Source organism: Ornithorhynchus anatinus, chromosome 7 (assembly GCF_004115215.2).
Source record: "Ornithorhynchus anatinus isolate Pmale09 chromosome 7, mOrnAna1.pri.v4, whole genome shotgun sequence".
Classification (NCBI taxonomy): Eukaryota; Metazoa; Chordata; class Mammalia; order Monotremata; family Ornithorhynchidae; genus Ornithorhynchus; species Ornithorhynchus anatinus.
This window is the reverse complement of record NC_041734.1, coordinates 19,195,230-19,216,266: the sequence shown is the minus strand read 5'-3', so window position 1 is coordinate 19,216,266 and position 21,037 is coordinate 19,195,230.

Genomic DNA, 21,037 nt, shown 5'->3' with positions numbered 1-21,037 from the left:
CACTGCATATAAGAAACAGTGCCATCGTTTCTGTGGGCCTCTCTCTGACCTTTTCAGCCATAATTGTTCCCATAAAGGATTTTTAATCAATCAATCCATTAATATTGAAGTCTTACTGTGTGCTTAGCGTTGTACTAAACACTTAGGAGAGTACAATTAAAAATTGATAGACGAGATCCCTTCTTCCACTATAGAGGGAATTGAGAGATAGAATAGATAGATAGATTAGATAGATGGATAGAGAAGGGGCCTGGCCTAATGGTTAGAGCATGAGCATGAGTTCTCATGCCAGCTCCACACTTGTCTTCTGTGTGACCTTTCTATGCCTCAGTTACCTCATCTGTAAAATGGGGATTGAAACTGTGAGTCCAACCTGATTTCCTTGTATCTACCCCCAGAGCTTAGTACAGTCAGTGCCTGCCTCATAGAAAGCACTTAAAAAATGCCACAATTATTATAGATAGTTAGATAGACTGAAGACAGATAGGTAGATAAAAATAAAATGTATATATAATCCTCAGTTCAAATACTTCATTGGAAAGCCTGTTCTTTTCTTTCTCCATTCAAAGCAACCGAAATCCCAACATCACAAAGAAAGATTTGTTTCTTTAGTTCAGTCAAAACTGAAAAAAGACATAATGAGGGATTTTAGTGCAAAAACACATTTTGCCATGAAGTGGGTTGATTAACTAGCAAGACATTAAAATATTAATGTCTGACAGCAAGAACTGCTGACTGGTAGCTGAGATCGCCTCATTACAGAGCCAAAGCAGAAGCTCTAAATTATTTTTAAGCAGCAGAATGAAAATTTTATTTTTAATTTTTGTGGCTGAGGAGATAAAGGGACAGGATTTCCAGACAACTGAAAACTTTCTATTTATCATCAGGCAGAAACAGCTCCTGCACTAGTCATGCCCTGGATTTTGAAATCCCTCTGAAGCTAGAAAGGTAGCTCTGCCAGTTATTCCACTGGAAAAGACAAAATTCAGAAGAACCAGAAATTTTCCCTGAGAGGAACTTGGCTTCTGAGTCTCAGGTCAGGAGCAATTAACAAATAAATAGGAAAAGAAATGAATCGACTTTAAGTTTTGAAGCAACCTGTGGGACACTGGGGCTGGAGAGATTATGTTATTATTTTGGTCAGAAATGGCTTTGTTTCACTTCATAAAATTAGCAGAAACTGCTAAAGTCTCTGACCTTCATGGGGCTCATAGTCTAAAAGGGAGCAAGAAAGAGAGAATAGGTTTTTTATCCCCAGTTTACAGATGAGGCAACTGAAGTACAAAGAGGTTAAGTGACTTGCCCAAAGTCAAACAGCATACAGATGGCAGAGCCAGGACTAGAACTCAGATCTTCTGACTCCCAGTCCTGGGCTTATTCCACTAGGTCATACTACCTCACATTCACTTGGGAAAGTGAATTTAAATGAAAAGTTTTCTCTCTTTCCATTCCCAGGGTTGGCAGTGGGGTCAACTGAACTGGCAAATTGAAACCTAGGTCCAAAACTCACTTCTCCTGGATTCTCCTTCAAGAGACTCAGTGGAGACCAACCCAATTTTAGAATTTAAAACAATTTCCTCTTCTCTGAAATTCAATCTCCTCAGCTTTCCAGACAATCTGTTGGGGCAGGGAACATGTCAATGGATTTTTTGCACATACGGGAGGATTCAATAGCCTAATTGATCAGGCTACTATCTCAAGCACCGATTCCTCCAGAGAAGGTGACAACCAACTCCGTTGTATTGTATTATCCCAAGTGCTTAGGAGAGTTCTCAAAGCACCCACAGTAAATGCTCAACAAGTATCACTGATTGATTAATTGACTGATTGATTCCTAGAAGCAGTATGGCTTACTGGAGAGAGCACAGGCCTGGGAGTCAGAAGGACCTGGGTTTTAATTCCAGATCTGCCGCTTGTCTGCTGTGTGATCTTGGACAAGTCATTTCACTTCCTCTGTGCCTCAGTTACCCCATCTGGAAAATGAGGATTAAAACTATGAGCCCTATGTAAGACAGGGACTGTGTCCCACCAGATCACCTTGTGTCTATTCCAGAGCTTAATAAGCACATAGTAAGCATTCAACAAATACAATTTTTATCATTATTATTATTATAAGTGAATATGAAGCTAATGAATGAGTGCCAAGGCAAATGTTCAAGGTCGGTGGGGCAGTGGATGGGGAAGAGGAGGAAGGGCAGCAGTTGGAAGCCTTAGAGGTGGCCTTTTATCTTTTGTTTTCTGAACTGGGGGCAATTCCAAGAACCCAAACTAATTGGGGAAGTGGGATGAAGAAACCTCATGCAACCAATAGCCTGACTGGATATAGCATCATTCCCTCAGCTGCTGTGTGGCGCCATTTTGTTTTTGTATTTAAAATGGAGTCTGGTTCCTGAGAGAAAAGAGCACCATTTTGTTTAGCTGGCCTGTCAGTCAGTTTCTTTTTTGGATTAAGGTCCTAACACATTGAGTCATAATGGACTTTAGTTAGATTCTGGAAGGCTCAGAGCACCAACCCCCTCTCCTTGTTTCTATAGGAAAGGGAAAGTAGGAGAAGAACCAATGGAATCAATCACCTTGTTTTGGCTTTCCAATTTCTATTTGCTCTTTTCATTCTCCATACTTTTCCGTCCTCTCTTTTGTTTAAAATCTCATTTAGCGTTCTCTTGAGAGGGAGAACACAAGATTACAATCTAACGATTGTAATGAGAATGGGTTAAGTTGGTGCCGTTTCCCATTTTCATTACAATCTTGGTGGCAAGAATAATGTAACAGAATTTTTAATGCCTCATATATTACGCGAACATTTTCCCGTGAGCTCGTGCTCCCTTCCTACGGACAGCGTGGCTGCCGTGTTCTGGATGGCTTTGATCTTTTTATATTCTGCATTATAATCAATTGGCCATTTCACCCCCTTCCCTACAGATTACAGGCGAACAAGTGGAAAATAGTTTGATCTATAGCTTGCAACCTCCTCTCAAGCCTACAGAAGTCTGTCCCCTGCAGATCCTTGAAAATCACCAAAAACCAGCTAAGAAGGAACCCGAAGTCCAGGTGGCCCTGCCCCCATGTGGCTTCCTGAATGGCACTCTGGGAATTGTAGTTTGTAGGCAGGGGGACCGTGACCTTGTTGCTTGGGGCCTATAATGCAATCTGCTCACCCAACTGAAAAGAAACAGAAAGGCACAGAGGACTGTTCCTCTAGCCTCTCTCGCAGATTCTCACTCAAAGTTTGAAAAAAAAACCACCAAAAAAACAGACATATTTGTATTCCCTTAAATTTGCCTGCATGTGAAACTCCTTCTTATTTTAGAGCTGAGGATGAGTGCCCTAAGGCAGGAGAATTTAGTTAATGGATTTCTCACCTCATCTTCACAAAGGTGGGTCCCTGTGAATGAGTTCAGACACCTAAGGATTAGGCAGTTAAAAGTAATGGCGTAGGAATTAGCCGGGACCTACTGGAAAGAGCATAGGCCTGGGAGTCAGAGGACCTGGGTTTGAATCCCAGCTCTGTCACATGCTTGCTGTGTGACCTTGGGCAAGTCACTGACCTTCTTTATGCCTCAGTTCCCTCATCTGCAAAATGGGGAATCAATACCTGTTCTCCCTCCTCCTTAGACTGTGATCCCCATATAGGACCTGATTATCTTGAATCCATCGCAGAGTTTAGTACAGCTCTTGGCACAAAGTAAGCACTCACCAAATATAATTATAATTTTTATTATTATTATTAAGGGCCTAGACCATACAGGAATTCCTCAAGAAGCCCTCTGGAAGAGAAAGACTGTATGCTTATTGTGGGCAGGGAACATGACTATCAACTCTGCTGTATTGCACTCTTCCAAGTGCTTAGTGCAGTGCTCTGCACACAGTAAGTACTCAATAAATACCATTGATTGATTGATTATCATTAATTGAGGACAAGGCTGTGTATCGATAAGTTCTAGCTTAAGGGAAAGAAGAAGCATCTGAAAGAGGCTGGTAGAGTCTGAGTCTGAGTAGTGGGACATTAATCCCAAATGGGTTATTACTAAGAAATGGGAGTCAAGAGAGGAACCCCTTTTAAATTTTAATTAAAAATAGCTATTCAGCAGAAAAAGAGGGTTGAGGCTTGAAGAAAGGCCAGGGAAGAGGATGATTACTGATAGTGGAGAAAAAGGAAAAGGAGAAGAGAAAAAGAAAGAAAGAAGAGGAAGAGAAGAAAAAGAAAGAAGAAGGATAAGAGGAGAATAAGAGGAGAAAGACAAGGAAGAGGAGAGGAGGATGAAAGGAAAGATGAGGTGAACTGAAGAAGGGGAGGAAAGAAAAGGAAAAGAAAATTAGAAAAACAGAAAGAAATAGGAATAATGGGAGAAGAGCAGAAAGAAAAAAGGGATGAGGAGAAAAGTCAAAAGAAAGGAAAGGAAAAGAAGAGAAGGAGAAATAAAGAAAAAAGAAAGGAGGAGGAAAAGTGTAGAGTCCAAAGTAAGGGAGCATAGGAAATACAAGAGACAATCAATCAATCATATTTATTGAGTGCTTGCCATGCGCAGAGCACTGTATTAAGCACTTGGGAGAGTACAATATAACAGAGTTGGTAGACATATTCCCTGCCCATAGTAAGCTCACAGTCTAGAGGGAGAGACAGACATTAATATAAATGAATAAGTTAGCAATGTGTACAGAAGTGTTGGGAGAGGGGTAAATAAATGGAGCAAATCAGGATGATGCATAAGGGAGTGGGGAAAAGAGAAATTGAGGGCTTAATCAGGGAAGTCCTTTTAGAGGAGATGTTGCCTTCATTAAGACTTTGAAGGTGGAGAGAATAATTATCTGACATATATGAAGAGGGAAGACATTCCAGGCCAGAGGCAGGATGGGGGAGAGAGTTCGACAGTGAGATAGATGAGATCGAGGTACAGTAAGGAGTTTGGCAGTAGAAAAGCAAAAGTGTGTGGTCTGGGTTGTAGTAGGAAAGCCACAAGGTGGGGTAAGAGCGGACAAGGTGATTGAGCGCTTTAAAGCTGGTGGTAAGGAGTTTCCATTTGATGCGGAAGTGGATGGGCACCTACTGAAGGTTCTTGAGGAGTGGGGAGACATGGACTAAACAGATTTGTAGAAAAATGATCAGGGCAGCGGCGTGAAGTGTGGACCGGAGTGAGGAGGGACAGAAGGCAGGGAGGTCAGCAAGGAGGCTGATGCAGTAATGAAGGCAGATAGGATAAGTCCTTGAATTTATGTGGTAGCAGTTTGGATGGAAACGAAAGGATGGATTTTAGCAATGTTGTAGAGGTTGAACTGATAGGATTTAGTGATAGATTGACTATGTGAGTTGAATGAAAGAGATGAATCAAGGTTAACACCAAGGTTACAGGCTGTGAGACAGGACGGTTAGTGGTTCTTTCTACAGTGATTGAAAAACCAGTGGGAGGACAGGGTTTGGGTGGGAAGTCAAGGAGCTCTGTTTGGGGTATGTTGTTTGAGGTGATGGGAGCACATCCGAGTAGAGTTTTCTTGAAGGCAGGAGAAAATGAGAGACTACAGAGAGGAAGTGAAGTGAGAGCTAGAGATATAGATTTGGGAATCATCTGCACAGAGGTGGCAGTTGAAGCCATGAGAGCATATGAATTCTCCAAGACAGTGGGTGTAGATGGAGGATAGGAATGGACCCAGAACCGAGCCTTGAGGGACTCACACAGCTAGAGGGTAGAAGGTAGAGGAGGAGCCCTTGAAAGAGACTGAGAATGAGAGGCCAGAGAGATAGGAGAGGAATATAGAGGTGAAAAATGGAATAAAGGAGATGTAACAAGGGGGCCTGAACAGAAATAGAGACAGAACGGGGACCTGTGAACTGTGGGAAATTAGCAGACAGAAGAACCCGCAGGGGAGACTTGGTATTCAGTGGGAAGAGAGTGACCCATAGACCTTAAGTATGAACTCCTTTAACCAAGCCCTAGGAGCTACTTTTTAAGTGTCTCCAACCCTACTCTGGACACCTTCCAGTGATTAAAAGATGTGTAAAAGTAGGGTAAATGAAAAAAGAAGAAAGAGAGGCTGAGGAGGAAGAGGAGGAGGAGCAGGAAGAGAAGGAGGAGGAGGAGAAGAAGGAGCAGGAGGAGAAGGAGGAGCAGGAGCAGGTCGAGAAGTTGGCAGAGGAAGAGAAGGAGAAGGAAGAAAAGGAGGAAGGGAGGAGGAGGAAGAATAAAAGGAGGAGAAAGGGTAGAGGGGGAGCAGGAGCAGGAGGAGAAGGAGAAGGAGGAAAAGGAGGGGGAGGAAAAGAGGAGGAGGAGGAGGAGAAGGCCATGACAAATTATCAGGAGGGCAGGGATTAAGGGAAACATAGCAAAGTAGTCAGAGAAAGTAGAAGAGGGAAAACAGTAGGGTAGGTCCGCAGAGGGAGAAGGAGAGAAGCAGTCAGCTGTGACAGAGCGAGGAGGCAGGGAAGAAACATAATAATATATAATGCTATTTCCAAACAACAGCTGGGAATAGGGAATTGATAGTGAAGCGATAAATACTCGCAATGAGGGAACTAAATACCATTAAAATGCACAATAGTTAATAACAATGAAGCCAAAGTCTGGAAGCAATTAATAAATTAATAAACAATAACACTGTGTAAAATGGAGAAAGAGAAAAAGTGGGGCTATAAATATGACAGCTGGTTAGTGGAAGGGCAAAGCTGATGAAGATGTTGAAACTAAGTTGCAAGAGGGGAAATTCATACCCAGTTACTTAGGAGGTGGGAAAGTAGAGCTGAAAGATTCCATTCTTCTCATTCTTGAAAATGAAAAGGAATCAATCAATCACTGCTACTCACTGAGAGCTTACCGTATGCAGAGCACTGTACTAAGAGCTTGGGAGAGTACAGTACAACAGAGTTGGTGTATTGTATACCGAAAAAGGAAGGCTATAAAAATTGCTAAACATTTTGTATTCAAAGATAGCAATATTACTGCTAAGATTTAATCAATAATTTTATTGATTTTTATAATAAAAATAATAATCATTGTGGTATTTGTTAAGCATATTATATGTCCCAAACATTGTACTAAAAGCTAGGGTAGATACAAAAGTAATCAGGTAAGACACAGTCCCTGTCCTATATGGGCCTCGCAAACCAAGGGAGAACACGTCTCATCCCCATTTTACAGATGAGGCCCAGAGAAGTTAAATGATTTGCCCAAGGTCAGCCAGCCAGCAAGTGGCAGAGCCGGGATTAGAACCCTGATCTCCTGACTCCCAGGCCCGTACTCTTTCCACTAAGAACAATATTTCAAGAGACTCTGTTAGGATTTGGATAAATACATGGACCAGGGGTCCATAATGAGCTCCTAGAGGGAAAGTCGGGGGTGTTTTAAAGTTCATAATAATAATAACCCTTGCAGTATTTGGTAAGTGCTTGCTATTTGGCAAGCACTGCACTAAGCGCTAGAGTAGACACAAGATAATCAGGTTCCACATGGGGCTCATAGTCTAAGGAGGAGGGAAGAACAGGTGTTGAATACCCATTTTGCAAGTGAGGAAACTGAGGCACAGAGAAGTGAAGTGACTTGCCTAAGGTCACACAGCAGACAAGAGGCAGAGCTGGGATTAAGAACCCAAGATCTCTAACTGCCAGACCCGTGCTTTATCCACTAGGCAACACTGCTTCCATCTCTAAGCATGAGGGCTGAGGTCCAGATTACAGGTGGTTCTTCCAAGCAATGTTGCCAACGCCAAAAGTAGATTTATGGCCAGTAATGGCAATGCTTGGAGTTTTTTGTCCTGGTTGCCCCAGAAGCATTTTTCTCTTTGCTTTTATTTCACTTGAAGGAACTCTTGGATTCAAGACCAGAAAAATAGAGCTTTAACTTTTGTGATAAATTCCATTTCCTCTCCATCTCTTTCCCGGCCCCCTTGGTCTCCAGTTAAATTCCATATCCTGGCTAAAGAAGCAGTGTGGCCTAGTGGAAAGAGCGTGGGCCTGGAAATCAGAGGACTATGGTTCTAATCCCAGCTCTGTCAATTTCCTTCTGTGTGACCTTGGGCATGTCACTTAGCTTCTCTGTGCCTCAGTTTCCTCAACTGTTAAATGGGGATTTAAATACCTGTTCTCCCTCCTATTTAGACTGTGAGCGCTTGTCAGAGAGGGACTGTGTCCAACCTGATTAACTTGTATCTCCCCCAGTGCTTAGAACTGTGGTTAACACAGAGTGTTTAATGAATATAATATTAATACACTCTGCTACTTCACAAGGGTGACCCAGTACCCAAAGGTGAGTATCAGCTTCCTGTGTGGTCACATTTTCTCTACCATCACTTGGCCTTATGGTTAGCTCTTGGAGCAACAAAATGAGCCAAAAATCAACCACCTATTCAAAAATGCCAACCCGTGGCCAGAGAATGCTGTGATAGGAAGAGAGCAGGTCCATGAGAAAGAGAAGAGGAGAGTGAAGAGAGGCATGGGGTTTCTGGAGAGCTGATCAGTCAGTGGTATTTATTAAGTATCTACTGTATGCAGAGCACTGTACTAAGTGTTTGGGAGACTAACCCCAGCAGAGCTGGTAGACACAATCCCTGACTACAAGGAGCTTACAGTGTAAAATACAATCTAGTTTGCAGCCACAAAGGGTTTGCTGAGGTAGCCGGAATTAACCTTCAAGCAGTCACAGAGGAATTGCTTTCTCCCTCCTTGAGAAGGCAGGAAATCAGATTTGACATGCAGTTGAAAACTGGGAGATTTTAATTGTCCCAAAGTTCAGAAATTCAAGTCTCACTTCCTGGAGCCCATGATAGAGGAACAACATCAACATCATTATTATCATTATTATTATCATTATTATAAGTAGTAGTAGGTATTATTACTGGCAGATAATGTTACTTTCTTCCTTATCTGACTTTAGGCATAAGTTCCTACTTAATTGTCCTTGGGCAGAAAGGTTAAAAAGTTAAGGCTCCTCCATTATGACTTTTGCAACAGTCGTAGGGATTAAAATCCTTGGGGACAGCAGCTTTGTTCTGAGTTTAGCACATTCTATCACTTGTTCAGCATCCAACTGCCCGTTCATCTAGCTGTAAGGATGATAATAATAATTAGCACCATTTTGGGGAGCTGTTAACAGATTGGGGGACCTTTCTATTGTTACTGGGAAAAGACAATCCAATTTACATCTGGGAATCTAAGTTATTAGCTATTGGAGCCACAGTTCGTTCCTCTTGGGTCATACAGGAATCAGATCGATTCTAACGCTCCGACTTGGGCAAAATTGATACCATTCTTACGTCTTTCAATAACACATTTCTTACCATTTATCTGCCTTCTGTTGATGGCGGTGAGAGGTCCGGGATTCAGTGGGTTTTTTTTTTAACTTCCTGAAATAAAATACACTTTTAAAAGAAAAGTCGCGTTTAAAACCATTTTGCAATTAAATCTGTCCTTGGGCATTTGAAATAGTAGAAGAAAAACAGAACCAAGTATCAAAGTATTTAAATAGCTCCCACATGTGTAAGGTGCTGTGCGTAAAGATGGATTAGAATTTGTTTAAGCATAAGCAGTTGGGTGAGAGGGTTTGGGGAATGGAGCTCCTCTCTTTCAAGGACAGACTGAAAAGATTAGTGTTGTTTGGATGGGGAAGACGAAAGCTCAGATGGGGCATGATTGAGCTCCCAGAGGGTAAGAGCAGCGTAAACATGGAAATGTTGTTCGCCGAATCCCAACCCACAAGGGTAAGAGGGCACCTTTTGACGTTGAAGGCCAGTAGGTCCAGACTCAACATCAGGAAACAGTTCATCACCCAGCAAGAGGTAAGCAGATGGAATTCGTTCCCTTAGGAAGTTGTGTACGGCTGCAAATATCAGCCGGTGTCAAGAGATATTTTGAAAAATTCATGGCATGTCAGTCCAGCATGGATTACCAAGAGGAAAATTCAAGGTGAAGTGAGGAACGTTAGGGTGCTAGATCATGGGTGGAAGAGCATGGGAATAGGAGTCGGGGGAACTGGGTTCTAATCCCAGCTCCTCCGATTATCTGCTGTGTGACTCAGTCAATCGCATTTATCGGTCTATCATATTTATCGAGTGCTTACTGTGTACAGAGCACCTTACCTTGCAGAGCGCTTGGGAGAGTAGAGTGTAACAGAGGGAGCAGTCATGTCCCCTGTCCAAAAGGAGCTTCCAGTCAAGAGGGGCAAATTGTGAGTTGCCTATTTCGAAACAGTAGAAGTGGAAGGTAATAGCCCTGCTGTCCCTGAGACAGTGAGAAGGCTAGGTATTGGAGGCTGGAAATGATCTTTCGAAGGTTGGAAGGGAATTTTATGGGTGAGCAATGCCTGGCTTAATAATAATAATGTTGGTATTTGTTAAGCACTTACTATGTGCAGAGCACTGTTCTAAGTGCTGGGGTAGATCCAGGGTAATCAGGTTGTTCCACTTGAGGCTCACAGTTAATCCCCATTTTATAGATGAGGTAACTGAGGCACAGAGAAGTGAAGTGATTTGCCCACAGTCACACAGCTTACAAGTGGCAGAGCCGGGATATCTGGCTTAGTGGTTAGAGCATGGGCCTGAGGGTCAGAGGACCTGGCTTCTAATCCCAGCTCTGCCGCATGTCTTCTGTGTGACCTTGGGCAAGTCATTTCACTTCTCTGGGCCTCACATATCTCATCTGTAAAATGGAGATTAAGAGTGTAAGCCCCATGTGGAACTGGGACTGTGTCCAACTTGATTAACTTGTATTTCCCCCAGTGCTTAGAAAAGTGCTTGGCACATATATTTTCCCCAGTGCTTATAAAAGTGCTTGATACATAGTGAGCACTTAACAAGTATATTATTATCATTATCATTATTATTGTTATGCTAATCATAGGCCCAGAATGTGTCTGCTAATTCTGTGTCTGCTAATACTCTCCTAAGCACTTAATAGGAAGCAGCATGGCCTAGGATAAAGTAGGGGGTTGGGAGTCAGAGGACCTGGGTTCTAATCCTAGCTCTGCCAATGTCTGCTGTATGACCTTGGGCTAGTCCTTTCACTTCTCTATGCCTCAGTTACCTCATCTGTAAACTGGGGATTGAGACTCTGAGTCCCACGTGGGACAGGGACTGTGTCCAACACAATTACCTTGTATCTACCCCAACACTCAGAACAGTACTTGGAACAAAGTAAGCGCTTAACAAATATCCCATTTATTATTATTATTTACAGTGCTCTGCACCTAGTAAGTGCTCAGTAAATGCGATTGATTGATGGATTAAGGGAAGTAACTATTGCGGTGGGAGCACATTCTAGGCAGGAGATACGAAGGGTCAGAATGATCTGAGGTGGGAAAAAGAAAACTGTAAGAAAGAGAGGTGAGCGGGAGGGGCAGGGAAACGTCCTAATGAGGGATGTTTCTAATGCGGCAAGCCAACATTTTCTGCAGGCCTATCACCGTGATCCATCATTTAGCGGGGCGGAGGGGTTAGTGGTGAGGAAAGTCCACTTAGAAAGGTCGGTCCACTCTCCACAGATGCCGCTTAGCTTCTCACTCATTGTACATGTGTACATGGCTGCTACTTTGGCATTTCAGAGAGCCAAGTAGAAATACTCATTTAAATAAAGGAATTCTTCCTTTTCATCTTCAACTGTCAGAGTATTAATGTCTCCAACCCTCCGTCAAGGTGGGTATTTTCTACAACATTTCAAAGCAGGGGGGAAGTAAGTAGAGAGGAAACATTATTATGAAACACTGATCAATATTAACACCTTGGTGGGTTTCTCATTTTGTTCTGAAGAGTCTATAGTCCTCAAATAAATCATTCATCCCTCACTTAGTCTTGGCAATACCTTATCAGGCCCAATGTTATTAATTCTATTTTACTGAGAGAGAAACTGAGGCAGAATTTTTTACAGTGCTCAGTCGAGATCATATGGCTAATCAGGCTGACGACTAAAATCCTCCCCATCCCTGTCCACCTCACCTGTATAGATCTCACCAATCTGGGAAGGAAGACTGAGTCAATTAATGCTATTTACTGAGCACTTCCTCTGTGCAGAGCACTGTATTAAGCACTTGGAAGAGTACAAAACAGAGTGGGCAGACTTGTTCCCTGCCCTTAAGGAGCTACCGTCCAGAGGAGAAATTTCTGAAGGCCTCATTTTCAAGGTCAGATTTTCTCCTTCCCTGATTCAAGCTGAGAGCCTATTTCACATCTACAAGTAAACTCTTCCAGACCAAGCTTCCCATCCAGACCGAAATTATTGTCTTGAAACTTTTCTGAGCTGTGAAAATGTATATTTCTTTATGGAGGTTTCCCCCTCTCTTCCTGATTAGAACTAAGACTGGACATGGAAATGCCAGATTTCTATGAATGACTGCCGGAAGCTCTCCCACCTCCTACAGAACTCCCACCTAGCTGACACATAAAATTTATTCTTTTCCCTCTCTTGAGCCTTCCTTTCTTGTTCTAGAAATCTTAAGGAGGTCTCGATTCTCTGGATCTTTCTAGGCCAATCCCCCAGTGGGGACATGCTGACAGACCTTCAAGTGGCAGAACCTTGTTTGTGTGTGTTTGTCTGTGCGTGTGTGTGTGTGTGTTTGTGTAGTCTCAGGTAGATCCTTTTTCCTTTTTATTTTTTTCAAATGGTTTTCGTTAAGTGCACATACTATGTTCCGAGCACAAATTAATCAGGTTGGACTAAGTCCATGTCCCACATGGGGTTCATATTTTTAATCCCCATTTTACAGATGAGGGAACTGAGGCCCAGAGAAATGAAGTGACTTGTCCAAGGTCACACAGCAGACAAATGGAGAAGCCGGGATTATGGTATTTGCTATGGTATTTGTTAAATTCTTACAACGTGTCAGGCACAGTACTAAGCACGGGGGTCGATACAAGCAAATAGGATTTGACACAGTTCCTGTTCCACATGGGGCTCACAGTCTCAATCCCATTTTACAGATGAAGAAACTGAGACCCAGAGAAGTAAAGTGACTTGCCCAAGATCACAGATCATACAAGGGGAGGAGATGGAATTAGAACCCAGGTCTGGCTCCATTCACTAGGCCAAGCTTCTTCTCTACTCTTGGTTGGCTAATGGGGAAAAGGGGGCTGGAAGACCTATAGGCAGCAGAGGAGGACAAAGGCAAATTACCATCCCTCAATTTCTGTTTCGGCTTCATTCCACTACAGCCCTAGACTGTAAGCTCCCTGAGGGCCAGGAATGTGTCTACCAACTCTGTTATATCGTTATTTCATATTCTCCCAACCACTTAGTACTCGGCAAGCACAGCAAGCACTCAATAAATATGATTCATTGAATATGATTGATTCATTGATTGATTACAGCTCAGGAAAAGTCTCAAACTTCCTGCTCCAACTTGGGTCAAGGAATGTATCTTCTGTCACTCTAGCCACAGGGGCCTTTCTTTCTCTCTCGTTGCAGTTAACATTTGCCAGGTTCTTTTATGTTGGTTTGCAGTTTCTGTTATTTCATCCTTCCTTATGCATCTATTGTCCCCTCTTCCCCTGCTTCACCTTTAACTGTGAGTCTCTTCAGGGTTGGGGTTTGTGCCTAATTTTCACCTGTGTATTTTTTCTCAATGCTTAGTACAGTGCTCTGCACCAAGTGGCTGCTTAATAAATATCACTCCTCCTCCTCCTACTAGTATTATTTCTCTCAGTTCCAGGACACTATATTATCAGTCTCTGGTTTATCAGTCCCTCGGTTTCCCTGGGAGTAGAATAAAAATAGTGTAATGACAAAGCCACTCACCCAAGGAAGCTTTGAAAAATCAATGGTGAGTATTTACAAAGCATTTGAAGGTTTTGACAGGAGTAGAATCAGTGGACATAGGATCCTGGAACAGAAAATACTGATCTCCTAAAACCTTCTGAGACTTGCCAAAAATAATAATATACTTTGTTCTTCTAGGACAAATATATAGAACATATATATGATATAAATATATGATGTATGTGATATATATATATATATGATATGATATGTATATACGTTATTGGGCAGGGATTGTGTCTATCTGTTGCTGAATTGTACATTCCAAGCACTTAGTACAGTGCTCTGCACATAGTAAGTGCTCAAAAAATACAACTGAATGAATATGATATAGAAATATATATGATATAGAAATATATATCTCTTCTAGAACAAAATACTATACTTTGTTCATCTAGAACAAAGAGGTTGAGTTCTTTCAAAGCCCTGCGTCACTTTAAATTCACATTGTCATTCTCACCCCATGTCCATCACCTCATATGCGATAATGATTGTGGTATTTGTGGAGGGCTTACTATTTGTCAAGCATTACAGTAAGCGCTATAGTAGATAAAAATAACCAAGTCCCACGTGGGGCTCACAGTCTAAGTAGGAGGGAGAACAGGTATTGAATTCCCAGTTGGCTGATAAGGGAACTGAGGCACAGAGAAGTTAAATCACTTGCCCAAGATCACACAGCAGGCAAGTGGCAGAGCAGGGATTAGAACCCAGGCCCTTAGACTTCCAGTCCTGTGCTCTTTATATTGAGCCACCTTGCTTGAACATAATGACTTCTTCTGGCCCTGTGATATGCCATATCCAGGCAGGCTTGTTGTGAGCTCGCTGTGGGCAGGGAATGCGTTTACCAATCTCTGTTGTAGTGTGCTCTCCCAAGCACTTAGTACAGTGCTCTGCACACACACAGTAAGTGCCCAATAAATACAGTCGATTGATTCATGGACAGTTACCGTAGCGTTTATTATGGTAACTGGCACATAATAAGCACTTAAATAACCCCTCAAAAATAAATAAATAAGAACTGGCAGAGTCAATTTTAAAACCCTGGTCCCGTGACCACTAGGCCACACTGCTCCTCATGCATCATGCGTCGGCCTAGATTGTAAGCTCATGTGGTCAGAGATTGTGTCTAACAACTCTTTTATAGTCTATTCGCCCAAGTGCTTAATACAGTGCTCTGCACACAATAAGCACTCAGTAAATATGGTTGGTTGATTGATCGATCCCATTTTCCTGAAAGCATGTTTTTATATACAGCAAAAAAAGGAAGAGAAAGACCACAGCAGTTCCAGTATATGAGGGGGTCAATCTCCATTTCCATAAAAGAAACGGTCCCTGGGATAAGGTTTAAAGAAACAATCTTCATCTAACTCTTCCGGGCCGGGTAATGAATGGTTCTTTCGGATTGGGGAAGACCTGCCTGAAATATCTCCCCTTCTAGTTTGTCTTTTTTTTCCCACCAAACCACTCAAGCCCCTTCTTTCCGACGCAAAGGAGGGTGAAAGATTACACCTGGCAGCTCTCCTTGCTGCGGTGATTTGTTTCTTTGTGGAGCGACAGCAAAGGATGGCATCTGTGTGGGTTTAGGGGAGAATGCGTGAGAGTTGCTTCCAGCCCCATTCCTGTGATGAGTCCCTTTAAGGAGGAAGGGGACCCCTCTTAGAGCAGTCGTTTTCAGGGTGACCCTTGGTTCCACGGGGTCTGCTTCCCCCGGGCCGCTTGGGGCCACGGTGAACCGACGATTTCTCTTCATGAACTTCTTGGAGAAGTAATAGCCACGGCCCCGGATAAGGAATATATTTATTTACATCTCTGCGGACGAGAACATGTTTCGACTCCACGAGTAGATTCTGGGAGTACAGAACCCCGAGGCTTCAAACCGTTTAAATAATGGTTTCTACTCCGGAGGAGAAAAAAAAATACTTTTCCTTGATAGCGCTTTCTTTATATTCGGTGGCCTGAAATTACTTTTTCAACATTTCAGCCAGTGAACACTTATCATATGTGGGTGCCGCTGCTGAAACATAAAGATAAGGGTGGAAGCAGATTCCAGTCAGAAGCTCATGAGTCTATAAATTGGAACTATCCCTCATAGCACAAAGCATTTTACCGATCCAAAAATTTTTCTTAAAGGCATTTTCCTCTTGCGGTAAGATGAGGACCAGAGTACTTACGAGGGAGATGTTCAAGCCGCAGGAGGTTCAGGCAGAGAGCTCTCATGAACTGTCTCATCCCTTCTAAAGGCATTTGTAGAGAAGATCCTTCTTGAGGAAGGATGAAGGAGTAACTCAGGCAATTGCAGTCAATCACTAACTCTAGACACTAAATCAAATAATCATTTACATTAATGTCAGCTTTGTTCTTTGTCAGATTATCCACAGTGTTCAATCAGCCAATCCACTGATTGAAAGCTGACTGTGTGCAGAGCACTGTACTAAGTCCTTAGGAGGATACACTGTAGCAGGGTTGGTAGACACATTCCCTGCCCTCATAGACCTTACAGAGTAGAGGAGCTCACTGTGGGAAGAGAATGTGTCTACCAACTCTGTTATATTTTTATACTGAACTCTCCCAAGGACTTAGTACAGTGCTCCACACACAGTAAGCCCTCAGTAGGTACGATTAATTGATTGACTGACTGAGGAGTTTACAGTTTAGATAGTTCGGATCTTTTCCTTCTCTTTCAGAGATAAGCCAAAAGGTAAGCTACGCATCTTCTTGTCCAGCCCCTTGGCAGGTTGAGCTAGGATGGGCAAACAAGCTAGATGAAAATCTCACCTGATATCAGGCTCAACTTCAATTAAGACGGACTTGGATGGTAGCTGGATCTCCTCTCTTCACCATTCATTCGATGAGTCTTTCCATTTTTGTAGGAGAGCGGCCTAGTGGAAAGATCCCAGATCTGAGAGTCACAGGCCCTGCATTCAAATCCCAGCTACACCATTTAATAATAATAATAATAATAATGTTGATATTTGTTAAGAGCTTACTATGTGCCGAGCACTGTTCTAAGCACTGGGGTAGATACAGGGTAATCAGGTTGTCCCACGTGAAGCTCACAGTCTTAATCCCCATTTTGCAGATGAGGTAACTGAGGCACCGAGAAGTTAAGTGACTTGCCCAAAGTCACACAGCTGACAGGTGACGGAGCCGGGATTAGAACCCATGACCTCTGACTCCTAAGCCCGGGCTCTTTCCAATGAGCCATGCTGATTCTCTGGGTGACCTTGGACAAGTCATTTATCTCCTCTGTGCCTCAGTTTCCTCATCTGTAAAATGGGGATTCAATGTCTGTTCTCCGTCCTACTTAGAGGGAGAGTCTCATGTGCGGCAGGGACTGTGTCTAACCTGATTGTGTTTTATCCAACCCAGCATTTAGTACAACTCTTGGCAAATTCCACAATTATTATTTCCTGTTTGGAAGCAGGAAGGATCAAGTTATGAGACTTGTAGACACTGGATTATGGGTTATTTTTGTACTTGTCATTATTTTCTATTGCCCAGAAGGAAAGAAAACTTGCTTGACTTTCCAAACAACCAGGTTTCTTCACTGTATCTTGGATTTGAAAGTCAACATCTTAAAAATCCATAATACTTGGGACTAAAAGCAGGAGGAACATTTTAAAGGTGACATATACCTTTATTACACATGTCTTATTGTAATAATGATGATGGTAATTATTAGGTGCTTACTATGTGCCAAGCACTGAGCTTTGGGGTAGACATGGATAATCAGAACAGACATAGTCCCTTTCCCACGTGGAGCACCCAGTGTAAGTGGGAGGGAGAACGGGTATCCCTAAAATCCCTATTTTACAGATGAGGAAAGTGAGTCATCAAAGAAGTGATTTACCCAAGGTCACATAGCAGGTAAGTGGTAGAGCTGGAATTAAAACCCCATGTCCCCTGGTTGCCAGTTCTGTGCTCTTTCCAGAATAATAGTAATAATAATAATAGTGACATTTAAGTGCTTCCTATATAAAGTGCTGGGGAAGATATCTATCTATGTCTATAGATAGATAGATAGATAGATAGATCAGTAGGGCTCACAGTCTAAGGAGGAGAAAGAATAGGTATTAAATTCCCATTTTACAGATGAGGAAACTGAAGAATGAGAAAATCAAATGGCTGATCTCCAAGACTGGCCCGGTCATTAACACGCCACATATTGAAAGAATCTCCAGTTTTTTCTTCTCAAACCAGGTCTTCATTTCTGAGTTGGCGTCTAGCTCTTTCCCCGAGGATGATTGTTTCTCTGGGCTTTCCATGTGCCCTACCTCTTCCATTTTACTCCAGGGTGGCTGAAAATGAACATAAAATGGAGGGCCACCTCTTCATTAAACACTTTAACCTCTAGCTAATGATGATATTAATACCCAGTGTGTGATAAGCACCTGAGACGTATCCTGTCCTAAACAGCCCAGCCTTGGAGAACCTTGTAGTCAATAAAATAAAATACCCCTTTCTCTTTAATTAACATATGAAATAAACACAATCTGTGACACCTAGTGTGCAGCAGCAATTAAGAGGCATTGCTTAGTTAAACCTCCTAATACCTCATTTAAATATGCAATTAAGGGATAATTGCCTTCAATCAATAAAAAAATTGAAATATTTCACAGGGGCTTCAATTATTTTTTTGCCAGGCTCTCCACTTTCTAAGCGGACCAAGCCAAACCTCCCAAGTCTTACTCCGCTTGTTAAAGCAACATTACTCCTTTCCTGGTCCTGGCTGCTCAAAGCCTGTTATTAGCATCACAAGACACAAATAACAAATGTTAATCCCTGGAAATCATCTATTTTGGCCCCAGAAATGGTTTCTGCCACTCAGAAATTGCTCCTTCTTGATTTGCCTCCAGTGAAGTTCTTTGTTTTTCCCCATGCCAAAGACCTCCATTTTCCTCTCAGTGCAAGGGAAATTTGCATACTATAAGGAACTCTCCTTATAATATCAATTCCATAATAAAGAAATTTGTGCTCCCGGGGTATTGTCCGCTTATTTCCTTCGGTGGGCTGAGTTCTCTCCCTCCACAAAACCAATTATGGCTCTATGTGCCCAGAATTATGTAAATAGAGAGAAATATCTAAAACTTAATCTTGGGAAAAATGCCGGGAAATATGTGAATCGAACTGGAAATATGATCACCAACACCAGGGAGGATCAGAAAATAAGACACTCGGCACTAAAAAGGTTAGGAGTGTGGGCAGCAAAGAATGAAACAACATTTTGCTTGAAAAGCAGCAAACTCCTTAATAAGTAAGTTTGACCGGGACTAATCCATCCTTAGTACAATGTTCTGCACCCAGGAAGAATTCAATAAATTCAATTGATTGACTGATTGACTGATTAATCTGAACCATGACCATTCATTCAGTCATATTTATTGAGTGCCTACTGTGTGCAGAGCACTGTACTAAGCATTTGGAGAGTACAATTTGGCAACAGATAGAGACAATTCCTACCCAACAACAGGCTCACAGTCTAGAATGGGGAGACAGACAACAAAACAAAACAAGTAGACAGGTATCACTGCCATCAAAATAGAATACTGAAGGATCAGACCAGTAGAAGCAGTTTGGCCTACCTGGAAGAGCACCGCCCTGGGAGTCAGAGGACCTGAGTTCTAATCCTGACCCTGCCAATTACTTGTTGTGTGATCTTGGGCAAGTCACTTAACTTCTCTGTGCATCAGTTTCCTCATCTGTAAACTACCTGTCCCTATGTTCCGCTTCCTATTTAAACTGTGAGTCCCATGTGGGACAGGGACTATGTCCAAACTGATTCGCTTGTATCTATTCCAGTGCTTAGAACAGTGCTTGACACATTTTTTATGGTGCTTCTTAAGTGCTTACTATGTGTCAAACACCGTTCTAAGCACTGGGGTGGTTACAAGTTAATTATAATGGACATAATCTCTGTCCCTCATGGGGCTCACAGTCTAAGTAGGAGGGAAAACAGGAGAACTGAGGCAAAGAGAAGTTAAGTGATGTGTCCAAGGTCACACAGCAAGCATTTGGCAGGTTGGGATTAGAACCCAGGTCCTCTGACTCTCAGCCTGTGCTCTTTCTACTAGGCCAAGCTGCTTCTCATAATAAGCACTTAACAAAAATGATGATGATGATGATAATGATAATAATAATAATAACAGACAAACAGACATCATTCCAACCCTTAGGGTTGCAGAGAGCAGAGAGAACCCGCAAGGTGTGAAAGGCTTGTATCCATGTCTAAACTGGAAGCTCCTTGTAGGCAGAAAACATGTCTACCAGTTGGTATATCATACTCTCCCAAGTGCTTAGTACAGTGCCCTGCACACAGTAAGTGCTCAATAAATATGACTGATCTTTTGATTGATGCCTAGTTTTTCTGCTCTTCACCACCCCCGTGGGAATGAGAACACACTAGCTTCATGAGCCTCGTATAACCTGGGGAAAGATAGTGTGTGCCTAGCTACTGCTGTAGATTCTGAACCTTGAGGAGAAGTTCTACTCTCTTAATAATACTAATAATTATGGCATTTGTTAAGCACTTACTATATGCCAAGCACTCTACTAAGTGCTGGGTGAATACAAGCAAATTGGGTTGGACACAATCCTTTTCTCACTTGGAGCTCAAAGTCTCAATCCCCATTTTACAGATGAGGTAACTGAGGCCCAGATAAGTGAAGGCACAAAGAAAGCAAGTGGAGGAGGCAGGATTAGAACCCATGACCTTCTGACTCCCAGGGCCATGCTTTATCCACTACATCGTGCTGCTACTCTTCACTTCCCTTAACTACAGCTCCTTACTTACTCCTGCTTTTACTTTGTGTATAGCATATTTTGCCCTGTCCCTTAGGCTATATTAAGGCTTTAGTGTTTCATTGTGCCTTAAGTGATCTTGGGCAAGTCACTTAACTTATCTGTGCATCAGTTTCCTCAATTGTAAAATGGGGATTAAATACCTACCCCTCTGTTACTCTTCCTACTTAGACTGTGAGTCCCATGTGGGACAGGGACTGTGTCCAAGCAGATTCACTTGAATCTACCTCTAGTCTTCCCCTCATTCATTCAGTCGCATTTATTGAGCACTTACTGTGTTCCCTCCCTAGACTGTAAGCTCGTTGTGGGAAGGGAATGTGTCTGTTTATTGTTTTGTACTCTCCCAAGTGCTTAGTACGGCACTCTGTAAACAGTAAGCTCTCAATAAATACGATTGAATGAATGAATGGATGGATGGATGCAGAGCACTGTATTAAGTGCTTGGGAGAGTACACTATAACAATAAACACACACGTTCCCTGCCCACAGTGAGCTTATACTGTGAGCCCC